This window comes from Cherax quadricarinatus, chromosome 75, assembly GCF_038502225.1.
Source record: "Cherax quadricarinatus isolate ZL_2023a chromosome 75, ASM3850222v1, whole genome shotgun sequence".
Classification (NCBI taxonomy): Eukaryota; Metazoa; Arthropoda; class Malacostraca; order Decapoda; family Parastacidae; genus Cherax; species Cherax quadricarinatus.
In genome coordinates this window covers 8126779-8139150 of record NC_091366.1, presented here as the reverse complement: position 1 = coordinate 8139150, position 12372 = coordinate 8126779, and the positions used below count along the sequence as shown (strand labels likewise).

The window sequence follows — 12372 nt, the reverse complement described above, 5'->3', positions numbered from 1 at the left end:
AAGGTCTTTCTCCCTGAGTGAGGTCTGTAGTCTTTGTCCACCTAGCCTATACTCTGTCTGCGGTCTTCTTTGCCCCTCCCCAATCTTCATGACTTTGCATTTCGCTGGATTAAATTCGAGAAGCCAGTTACTGGACCACATGTCCAGCCTGTCCAGGTCTCTTTGCAGTCCTGCCTCATCCTCGTCCGATTTAATTCTTCTCATCAACTTCACATCATCTGCGAACAGGGACACTTCAGAGTCTATTCCTTCCATCATGTCGTTCACATATATCAAAAATAGCACTGGTCCTAGAACTGACCCCTGTGGGACCCCGCTCGTAACAGGCGCCCACTCTGATACCTCTTCACGTACCATGACTCGTTGCTGCCTCCCTGTCAGGTATTCCCTGATCCATTGCAGTGCCCTCCCTTTTACATGCGCCTGATCCTCCAGCTTCTGCACTAATCTCTTGTGGGGAACTGTGTCAAAGGCCTTCCTGCAGTCTAGGAAAACGCAATCTACCCACCCCTCTCTCTCGTGTCTTACTTCTGTTACCTTGTCATAAAACTCCAGGAGGTTTGTGATACAAGATTTGCCTTCCATGAACCCATGCTGGTTTTCATTTATAATCTTGTTCCTTTGCAGGTGTTCGACCACTCTCCTCCTGATAATCTTCTCCATGACTTTGCACACAATACATGTCAGAGACACAGGTCTGTTGTTTAGCGCCTCGTTTCTGTTTCCTTTCTTAAATATGGGGACCACATTAGCTGTCTTCCATTTCTCAGGTAGTTGCCCAGTTTCAAGGGATGTGTTGAAGATTGTGGTTAGAGGCATGCACAGCATCTCTGCTCCTTCTCTAAGGACCCATGGGGAGATGTTGTCCGGTCCCATCGCCTTTGAGGTGTCAAGGTCACTTAGGAGCTTCTTCACCTCCTCCTCAGTTGTTCGTATGTCATCCAACACTTGTTGGTATATTCCCTCTTGATGTTCCCTTCTGTGCTGTCTTCCCACAGCCCTTCCTGTCTTTACTGTAAACACTTCCTTAAATCTCCTGTTCAGCTCCTCACATACCTCCTGATCATTTCTTGTGAGTTCTCCACCTTCTGTCCTTAATCTGATCACCTGGTCTTTGACTGTTGTCTTCCTCCTGATGTGGCTATACAACAGTTTCGGGTCAGTCTTGATTCTCGATGCTATGTCATTTTCATACTGTCGCTGGGCCTCCCTCCTTACCTGTGCATACTCATTCCTGGCTCTGCGACTGATCTCCCTATTTTCGTGTGTTCTCTGCCTTCTGTATTTTTTCCATTCTCTATTGCACTTTGGCTTTGCCTCCTTAGTAACACCGTCGGGTAAACCAGGGGCTCGTTCTGGTCTTCCCGTTGTTACTGTTGCCCTTGGGAATAAACCTTTCCACTGCCTCCTTGCATTTTGTTGTTACATATTCCATCATTTCATTTACTGGCTTTCCTGCCAGTTCTCTGTCCCACTGGACCTCCCGCAGGAAGTTCTTCAACCCTATGTAGTCCCCTCTTTTATGGTCAGGCTTTTCCCATTCAACTCCTGTTATTCTCTCCACTTGCAGCTCTACTATGTATTCAAAGCACAGAACCACGTGGTCGCTAGCTCCTAGGGGACTCTCATACTTGATATCCTCAATGTCTGAGCTGCCCAGGGTGAACACAAGGTCCAATCTTGCTGGTTCATCCTCCCCTCTCACTCTGGTAGTGTCCTTAACATGTTGGTGCATGAGGTTTTCCAGCACCACGTCCAACATCCTGGCTCTCCATGTTTCGGGACCCCCATGTGGCTCCAGGTTTTCCCAGTCAATCTCCCTGTGGTTGAAATCCCCCATAACCAGCAACTTTGCTCTGCTGGAGTGAGCTCTTCTTGCCACCTCAGCAAGTGTGTCCACCATTGCTCTGTTGCTCTCTTCATATTCCTCTCTTGGCCTCCTGCAGTTCTGTGGTGGATTATGCATCACTGCAATGACCACTTTGTGTTCCCCAGACTGAAGTGTACCTGCTATGTAGTCTCTTTCTCCCGTCTCATCTATGCCTTCCATTTTCTCGAATTTCCATCTGTTTTTTACTAGCAGAGCAACCCCACCTCCCCCTCTGCCCCTTCTATCTTTCCTCATGATCTGGTATCCTGGTGGGAAGATTGCATCTGTTATTGTCTCCGTGAGTTTTGTTTCTGTAACTGCTATGATGTCTGGGGACTTCTCATTGATTCTTTCTTGCCATTCCTCATGTTTATTCGTTAATCCATCTGCATTTGTGTACCAAACCTTCAACTTCTGTTCTAATACTGTAACTGTGGTGCGGGGGGGGGGGAACAGAGGGATCGGTGTGTGATGGTTCGTTTGGATTGTTCAGTTGCCTTGGGGGTGTCGTGGCTGGAGTCCTTCTGCAGGTGTTTCTGGGGGGTGTGCTTGTCCTTCCATTTGATCCTGGGTTATTCTGCTCTCCTTTTTCATTTCCTCCCATTTCTCCTTTCGTTTTTGAACTCTCTCTTTCATCGTCTTCCTTTCGTCCTGTGTTCTGTCTCGATCGAGGTACACACTCCGGAACTCCTGCTTGCCTCTCAGCCGTGTGTGTGTGTGTGTGTGTGTGTGTGTGTGTGTGTGTGTGTGTGTGTGTGTGTGTGTGTGTGTGTGTGTGTGTGTGTGTGTGTGTGTGTGTGTGTGTGTGTGTGTGTGTGTGTGTGTGTGTGTGTGTGTGTGTGTGTGTGTGTGTGTGTGTGTGTGTGTATGTGTGTGTGTGTGTGTGTGTGTGTGTGTGTGTGTATGTGTGTGTGTGTGTGTGTGTGTGTGTGTGTATGTGTGTGTATGTGTGTGTGTGTGTGTGTGTGTGTGTGTGTGTGTGTGTGTGTGTGTGTGTGTGTGTGTGTGTATGTGTGTGTGTGTATGTGTGTGTGTGTGTATGTGTGTGTATGTGTGTGTGTGTGTATGTGTGTGTGTATGTGTGTGTGTATGTGTGTGTGTGTATGTGTGTGTATGTGTGTGTGTGTTTTACTCAACCCTTGGTACTGAGTCATCATTAATGTCTTCGTATTAATGATAATTGTGTTTCTACCTATTTATTTGTTGATTTGTATATATTGTGAATTAGTTACTATTATAGAATAATTGGATGTATGTGTTACATGTTGGCAAGTCTCACTGTGAACTTATGTGTTACCAGTGTTCTTCTGTGCGTTTAGTGTTGCACGAAAGTGAAGGTTGTTCCTCTATATGTGTTCGTTTTTATTTGTTACGATAAATATATAGAGCTGTGACCTCGGTCACATGACTGAGACCTTCTGCTGGCTTCACCACTCAACTTATGTCAAGATTTAAGACACAAGTACAACATCTGGGTATCTGTATTTGTTGACGTTTCGCCCTCCAGTGACTTTATCAATACAATGACATAATGTGAAGAATGTAGAAATATTAACAAAAGGTAATCAGTCCCTCAGTCTTGAAGTTGGTGAAGACCACCGTAGTCTGGAAGACTACGGTGCTACTGGATGGGGAAATCTATAAATAAAGATACCCAGATGTTACATATGTGTCTGATTCTCCGTCTTGTCCGTATTAAACAGCATTTATCTACACCTCAACCTATATAACAATAAAGTCTATAAATACCCTCAAGGTACTTGTACACAGCATATATATACTCGTACGGAGCTAAGGCCGCACGTAAACTTACGTCACCACACTTCAGAGATGTGAATGAGGTCTCAGTTCTGTTATGTGTTTCCCTGTCTTTAAAAATCGTTTGAAATGTCATGTTTTTTTCGACTTGTGCATTGCTATATGAGACAATATTAGGTGGTGGGTTGCAAGAGTGATTAATATGCATTTATCTTACTTTCATGCAACAACAGGTAATTTGCAACGGAGTTCATAGGCCAGTTTTTGAGAGCATGATAACCTAGCCTACTGCCATTTACACGATTGCTAGCTACATTTATACTAGCATTTAATATATCGGCATGTTTTGACTTTTCACAATCATTTTTATACCTATTTTTTTAAATAACCAAACATTCATGATAATTTTAACCGTACTAGGCACTTATAAAAAAAGACATCTTTTGCCCGTTATGTTAAAACCAATTGCTTACTGAACTGCAGTACAAAAATAATACTTAAGATATATAGCACTAAGCTGAGCTTTGAATCATGTGGATGAGCTTACAATCGTATATAATAATATTGTTAAAACATTTTTTTTTATTTAGTAAAGAGTATTTGACTCAACCAAGATGGCTGACACTAGGAGCGTGGTTCATATTTTATCATAATTAGATTGACCAGTTTCATTATTTTTCAAGAACCACTGATGTATAAGTGGATTCTGCCTACTTATATTTACTCTCCCTTCTGCCCCTTTATCTTTATCAATTATCTGCCTCTTTAGTAGGGCATGGCAAATTTAATCAAGATTTTTGGATTTTCGTCTCAAAGGTTCTTTCAAAAATTTATATATATATATATATATATATATATATATATATATATATATATATATATATATATATATATATATATATATATATATATATATATATATATATATATATATATATATATATATATATATATATTGAGTGCTGGTACCGTGGACTAGAGCATGCTTGACCAGAGACCGGGTGCTGATTGGTAGTTTTAGATTTAGAAATTTCTTGTCTAAATAATTTTAAGAGAGGACGTGAGTCTGGTTCCTTTGTGAGTATAAATAAAACTGAGGATGTTACCTTAGTGTCTGACCTCTCCACTACAAGACTGAGAATGTTACCTCACACCCTGACCTCTCCACTACGAGACTGAGAATATTACCTCACACCCTGACCTCTCCACTACAAGACTGAGAATATTACCTCACACCCTGACCTCTCCACTACAAGACTGAGAATGTTACCTCACACCCTGACCTCTCCACTACGAGACTGAGAATATTACCTCACACCCTGACCTCTCCACTACAAGACTGAGAATGTTACCTCACACCCTGACCTCTCCACTACAAGACTGAGAATATTACCTCACACCCTGACCTCTCCACTACAAGACTGAGAATGTTACCTCACACCCTGACCTCTCCACTACGAGACTGAGAATATTACCTCACACCCTGACCTCTCCACTACAAGACTGAGAATGTTACCTCACACCCTGACCTCTCCACTACAAGACTGAGAATATTACCTCACACCCTGACCTCTCCACTACGAGACTGAGAATATTACCTCACACCCTGACCTCTCCACTACAAGACTGAGAATATTACCTCACACCCTGACCTCTCCACTACAAGACTGAGAATATTACCTCACACCCTGACCTCTCCACTACAAGACTGAGAATATTACCTCACACCCTGACCTCTCCACTACAAGACTGAGAATATTACCTCACACCCTGACCTCTCCACTACAAGACTGAGAATATTACCTCACACCCTGACCTCTCCACTACAAGACTGAGAATATTACCTCACACCCTGACCTCTCCACTACAAGACTGAGAATATTACCTCACACCCTGACCTCTCCACTACAAGACTGAGAATATTACCTCACACCCTGACCTCTCCACTACAAGACTGAGAATATTACCTCACACCCTGACCTCTCCACTACAAGACTGAGAATATTACCTCACACCCTGACCTCTCCACTACAAGACTGAGAATATTACCTCACACCCTGACCTCTCCACTACAAGACTGAGAATATTACCTCACACCCTGACCTCTCCACTACAAGACTGAGAATATTACCTCACACCCTGACCTCTCCACTACAAGACTGAGAATATTACCTCACACCCTGACCTCTCCACTACAAGACTGAGAATATTACCTCACACCCTGACCTCTCCACTACAAGACTGAGAATATTACCTCACACCCTGACCTCTCCACTACAAGACAGAATATTACCTCACACCCTAACCTCTCCACTACAAGACTGAGAATATTACCTCACACCCTGACCTCTCCACTACAAGACTGAGAATATTACCTCACACCCTGACCTCTCCACTATAAGACTGAGAATATTACCTCACACCCTGACCTCTCCACTATAAGACTGAGAATATTACCTCACACCCTGACCTCTCCACTACAAGACTGAGAATATTACCTCACACCCTGACCTCTCCACTATAAGACTGAGAATATTACCTCACACCCTGACCTCTCCACTATAAGACTGAGAATATTACCTCACACCCTGACCTCTCCACTACAAGACTGAGAATATTACCTCACACCCTGACCTCTCCACTATAAGACTGAGAATATTACCTCACACCCTGACCTCTCCACTACAAGACTGAGAATATTACCTCACACCCTGACCTCTCCACTATAAGACTGAGAATATTACCTCACACCCTGACCTCTCCACTATAAGACTGAGAATATTACCTCACACCCTGACCTCTCCACTACAAGACTGAGAATATTACCTCACACCCTGACCTCTCCACTACAAGACTGAGAATATTACCTCACACCCTGACCTCTCCACTACAAGACTGAGAATATTACCTCACACCCTGACCTCTCCACTACAAGACAGAATATTACCTCACACCCTGACCTCTCCACTACAAGACAGAATATTACCTCACACCCTGACCTCTCCACTACAAGACTGAGAATATTACCCCACACCCTGACCTCTCCACTACAAGACAGAATATTACCTCACACCCTGACCTCTCCACTACAAGACTGAGAATATTACCCCACACCCTGACCTCTCCACTACAAGACAGAATATTACCTCACACCCTGACCTCTCCACTACAAGACAGAATATTACCTCACACCCTGACCTCTCCACTATACATTCCTGAAGTTATAAGAATTTGGCTATCAAAAAACTTCAGCTTGAGTTTCCTAGCAAAATCTTACATCCAGTGAATGCTGCGTATAGGTCAGCTTAGTCTCTTAGGGAATGCTGAGTTGAGTCTAGCTTCTTCCTCTAGGTAAAGTTATCACGTTTAGCTTTTCTATATTGCGTCTCAAGCTCTCGTTCTAGGATTTACTCTTGTATTATTAAGTCCACTTATCAGCCTCTTATGACCTGGCATAAGTGGACGAGGTGCACTTTGCATGAACCTTTGTTAAGATGGTGTGTTGTGAGGTTTGGATGAGCAGTACTGTCGTTACTCACACCAGCATTGGTATTACTAACTACAACACTGCTGTTATTCACACACCAGTATTGTCACCACACACACACACCAACACTTTCGCCACACACACACACACACACCAACACTGTCACCATACACACACACATACACACCAACACTGTCACCACACACACACACACACACACACACACACACACACACACACATATATATATATACACACATAACTGTCATCAAATATTTGTTAAGTTATACCATGAATTAATGAAAGATCCTGGACTTCACCTTACGAAAGCAGTCATAGCAAATGAGATGGTAATTATAGACAAGGTAGATTATAAGGGAAAAAATAACATATTATTAGAAGACAAGGGAATTGACGTGCCACTTACTCCGTCCCTGTCAATGAGCCTTAGTGCCCTGGAAAAATTATTCGCTCAAAAATTGTTCCTGGATTATGCAGGACTAAGAAGGTGCCGGGAAAGGCCGCGTAATGCCGGCCTTAATTGTGGTGTCAGTTAGGTTAGGTTAGGTAAGGTTCGTCAGGAAACTGGTGTCAGTCATCCTGATCCAGGGTGGAAGTTGTTGGGGATCGTATCAGAGTGTGAGGTGGAAGGTTATAAGTGGTTGGGGCTTGAGCATCCAACAGGTTTGTGTGAGTGTGTTAGATTGGAGTGGAGACAAGCGGGGATATTACGTGCTGTTGCGTGGTAGCAACGGTAAGGCTAGGAAGGGATTCAGGAACACCTGTTAGCCGGACTTGAGGCCTGGAGGTGGGAAGTACAGTGCCTGTACTCTGAAGGATGGGTGAGGATGTTACAGTCCTGGAGGTGGGAAGTACAGTACCTGTACTCTGAAGGATGGGTGAGGATGTTACAGTCCTGGAGGTGGGAAGTACAGTACCTGCACTCTGAAGGATGGGTGAGGATGTTACAGTCCTGGAGGTGGGAAGTACAATACCTGTACTCTGAAGGATGGGTGAGGATGTTACAGTCCTGGAGGTGGGAAGTACAGTACCTGCACTCTGAAGGATGGGTGAGGATGTTACAGTCCTGGAGGTGGGAAGTACAATACCTGTACTCTGAAGGATGGGTGAGGATGTTACAGTCCTGGAGGTGGGAAGTACAATACCTGTACTCTGAAGGATGGGTGAGGATGTTACAGTCCTGGAGGTGGGAAGTACAGTACCTGTACTCTGAAGGATGGGTGAGGATGTTACAGTCCTGGAGGTGGGAAGTACAGTACCTGCACTCAGAAGGATGGGTGAGGATGTTACAGTCCTGGAGGTGGGAAGTACAATACCTGTACTCTGAAGGATGGGTGAGGATGTTACAGTCCTGGAGGTGGGAAGTACAATACCTGTACTCTGAAGGATGGGTGAGGATGTTACAGTCCTGGAGGTGGGAAGTACAATACCTGTACTCTGAAGGATGAGTGAGGATGTTACAGTCCTGGAGGTAGGAAGTACAATACCTGTACTCTGAAGGATGGGTGAGGATGTTACAGTCCTGGAGGTGGGAAGTACAATACCTGTACCCTGAAGGATGGGTGAGGATGTTACAATCCTGGAGGTGGGAAGTACAATACCTGTACTCTGAAGGATGGGTGAGGATGTTACAGTCCTGGAGGTGGGAAGTACAATACCTGTACTTTGAAGGATGGGTGAGGATGTTACAGTCCTGGAGGTGGGAAGTACAATACCTGTACTCTGAAGGATGGGTGAGGATGTTACAGTCCTGGAGGTGGGAAGTACAATACCTGTACTCTGAAGGATGGGTGAGGATGTTACAGTCCTGGAGGTGGGAAGTACAGTACCTGCACTCTGAAGGATGGGTGAGGATGTTACAGTCCTGGATGTGGGAAGTACAGTACCTGCACTCTGAAGGATGGGTGAGGATGTTACAGTCCTGGATGTGGGAAGTACAGTACCTGCACTCTGAAGGATAAGTGAGGATGTTACAGTCCTGGAGGTGGGAAGTACAGTACCTGCACTCTGAAGGATGGGTGAGGATGTTACAGTCCTGGAGTTGGGAAGTACAGTACCTGTACTCTGAAGGATGGGTGAGGTTGTTACAGTCCTGGAGGTGGGAAGTACAGTACCTGCACTCTGAAGGATAAGTGAGGATGTTACAGTCCTGGAGGTGGGAAGTACAGTACCTGCACTCTGAAGGATGGGTGAGGATGTTACAGTCCTGGAGGTGGGAAGTACAGTACCTGCACTCTGAAGGATGAGTGAGGATGTTACAGTCCTGGAGGTGGGAAGTACAGTACCTGTACTCTGAAGGATGGGTGAGAATGTTACAGTCCTGGAGGTGGGAAGTACAGTACCTGCACTCTGAAGGATGGGTGAGGATGTTACAGTCCTGGAGGTGGGAAGTACAGTACCTGCACTCTGAAGGATGGGTGAGGATGTTACAGTCCTGGAGGTGGGAAGTACAGTACCTGCACTCTGAAGGATGGGTGAGGATGTTACAGTCCTGGAGGTGGGAAGTACAGTACCTGCACTCTGAAGAATGGGTGAGGATGTTACAGTCCTGGAGGTGGGAATTACAGTACCTGCACTCTGAAGGATGAGTGAGGATGTTACAGTCCTGGAGGTGGGAAGTACAGTACCTGTACTCTGAAGGATGGGTGAGGATGTTACAGTCCTGGAGGTGGGAAGTACAGTACCTGCACTCTGAAGGATGGGTGAGGATGTTACAGTCCTGGAGGTGGGAAGTACGGTACCTGTACTCAGAAGGATGGGTGAGGATGTTACAGTCCTGGAGGTGGGAAGTACAGTACCTGCACTCTGAAGGATGGGTGAGGATGTTACAGTCCTGGAGGTGGGAAGTACAGTACCTGTACTCTGAAGGATGGGTGAGGATGTTAGTCCTGGAGGTGGGAAGTACAGTACCTGTACTCTGAAGGATGGGTGAGGATGTTACAGTCCTGGAGGTGGGAAGTACAGTACCTGTACTCTGAAGGATGGGTGAGGATGTTACAGTCCTGGAGGTGGGAAGTACAATACCTGTACTCTGAAGGATGGGTGAGGATGTTACAGTCCTGGAGGTGGGAAGTACAGTACCTGCACTCTGAAGGATGGGTGAGGATGTTACAGTCCTGGATGTGGGAAGTACAGTACCTGCACTCTGAAGGATGGGTGAGGATGTTACAGTCCTGGATGTGGGAAGTACAGTACCTGCACTCTGAAGGATAAGTGAGGATGTTACAGTCCTGGAGGTGGGAAGTACAGTACCTGCACTCTGAAGGATGGGTGAGGATGTTACAGTCCTGGAGTTGGGAAGTACAGTACCTGTACTCTGAAGGATGGGTGAGGTTGTTACAGTCCTGGAGGTGGGAAGTACAGTACCTGCACTCTGAAGGATAAGTGAGGATGTTACAGTCCTGGAGGTGGGAAGTACAGTACCTGCACTCTGAAGGATGGGTGAGGATGTTACAGTCCTGGAGGTGGGAAGTACAGTACCTGCACTCTGAAGGATGGGTGAGGATGTTACAGTCCTGGAGGTGGGAAGTACAGTACCTGCACTCTGAAGGATGAGTGAGGATGTTACAGTCCTGGAGGTGGGAAGTACAGTACCTGTACTCTGAAGGATGGGTGAGAATGTTACAGTCCTGGATGTGGGAAGTACAGTACCTGCACTCTGAAGGATGGGTGAGGATGTTACAGTCCTGGAGGTGGGAAGTACGGTACCTGCACTCTGAAGGATGGGTGAGGATGTTACAGTACTGGAGGTGGGAAGTACAATACCTGTACTCTGAAGGATGGGTGAGGATGTTACAGTCCTGGAGGTGGGAAGTACAGTACCTGCACTCTGAAGGATGAGTGAGGATGTTACAGTCCTGGAGGTGGGAAGTACGGTACCTGCACTCTGAAGGATGAGTGAGGATGTTACAGTCCTGGAGGTGGGAAGTACAGTACCTGCACTCTGAAGGATGAGTGAGGATGTTACAGTTCTGGAGGTGGGAAGTACAGTACCTGCACTCTGAAGGATGAGTGAGGATGTTACAGTCCTGGAGGTGGGAAGTACAGTACCTGTACTCTGAAGGATGAGTGAGGATGTTACAGTCCTGGAGGTGGGAAGTACAGTACCTGCACTCTGAAGGATGGGTGAGGATGTTACAGTCCTGGAGGTGGGAAGTACGGTACCTGTACTCAGAAGGATGGGTGAGGATGTTACAGTCCTGGAGGTGGGAAGTACAGTACCTGCACTCTGAAGGATGAGTGAGGATGTTACAGTCCTGGAGGTGGGAAGTACAGTACCTGCACTCTGAAGGATGGGTGAGGATGTTACAGTCCTGGAGGTGGGAAGTACGGTACCTGTACTCAGAAGGATGGGTGAGGATGTTACAGTCCTGGAGGTGGGAAGTACAGTACCTGCACTCTGAAGGATGAGTGAGGATGTTACAGTCCTGGAGGTGGGAAGTACAGTACCTGTACTCTGAAGGATGGGTGAGAATGTTACAGTCCTGGATGTGGGAAGTACAGTACCTGCACTCTGAAGGATGGGTGAGGATGTTACAGTACTGGAGGTGGGAAGTACAGTACCTGCACTCTGAAGGATGGGTGAGGATGTTACAGTACTGGAGGTGGGAAGTACGGTACCTGTACTCAGAAGGATGCGTGAGGATGTTACAGTACTGGAGGTGGGAAGTACGGTACCTGCACTCTGAAGGATGGGTGAGGATGTTACAGTCCTGGAGGTGGGAAGTACGGTACCTGTACTCTGAAGGATGAGTGAGGATGTTACAGTCCTGGAGGTGGGAAGTACGGTACCTGCACTCTGAAGGATGAGTGAGGATGTTACAGTCCTGGAGGTGGGGGAAGTACAGTACCTGTACTCAGAAGGATGTGTGAGGATGTTACAGTCCTGGAGGTGGGAAGTACAGTACCTGCACTCTGAAGGATGGGTGAGGATGTTACAGTCCTGGAGGTGGGAAGTACAGTACCTGTACTCTGAAGGATGGGTGAGGATGTTAGTCCTGGAGGTGGGAAGTACAGTACCTGTACTCATGTTACAGTCCTGGAGGTGGGAAGTACAGTACCTGTACTCTGAAGGATGGGTGAGGATGTTACAGTCCTGGAGGTGGGAAGTACAGTACCTGTACTCTGAAGGATGGGTGAGAATGTTACAGTCCTGGATGTGGGAAGTACAGTACCTGCACTCTGAAGGATGGGTGAGGATGTTACAGTACTGGAGGTGGGAAGTACAGTACCTGCA

At 46.1% G+C, this 12372-nt stretch overlaps 1 protein-coding gene across 7 annotated transcripts in view; it reads left to right on the top strand.

The window, feature by feature from the left end:
• Syt1 (Synaptotagmin 1) overlaps positions 1-12372 on the top strand; it is a 158421-nt gene that overhangs the window by 84659 nt on the left and 61390 nt on the right. The gene's annotated exons all lie outside the window — the stretch shown is intronic.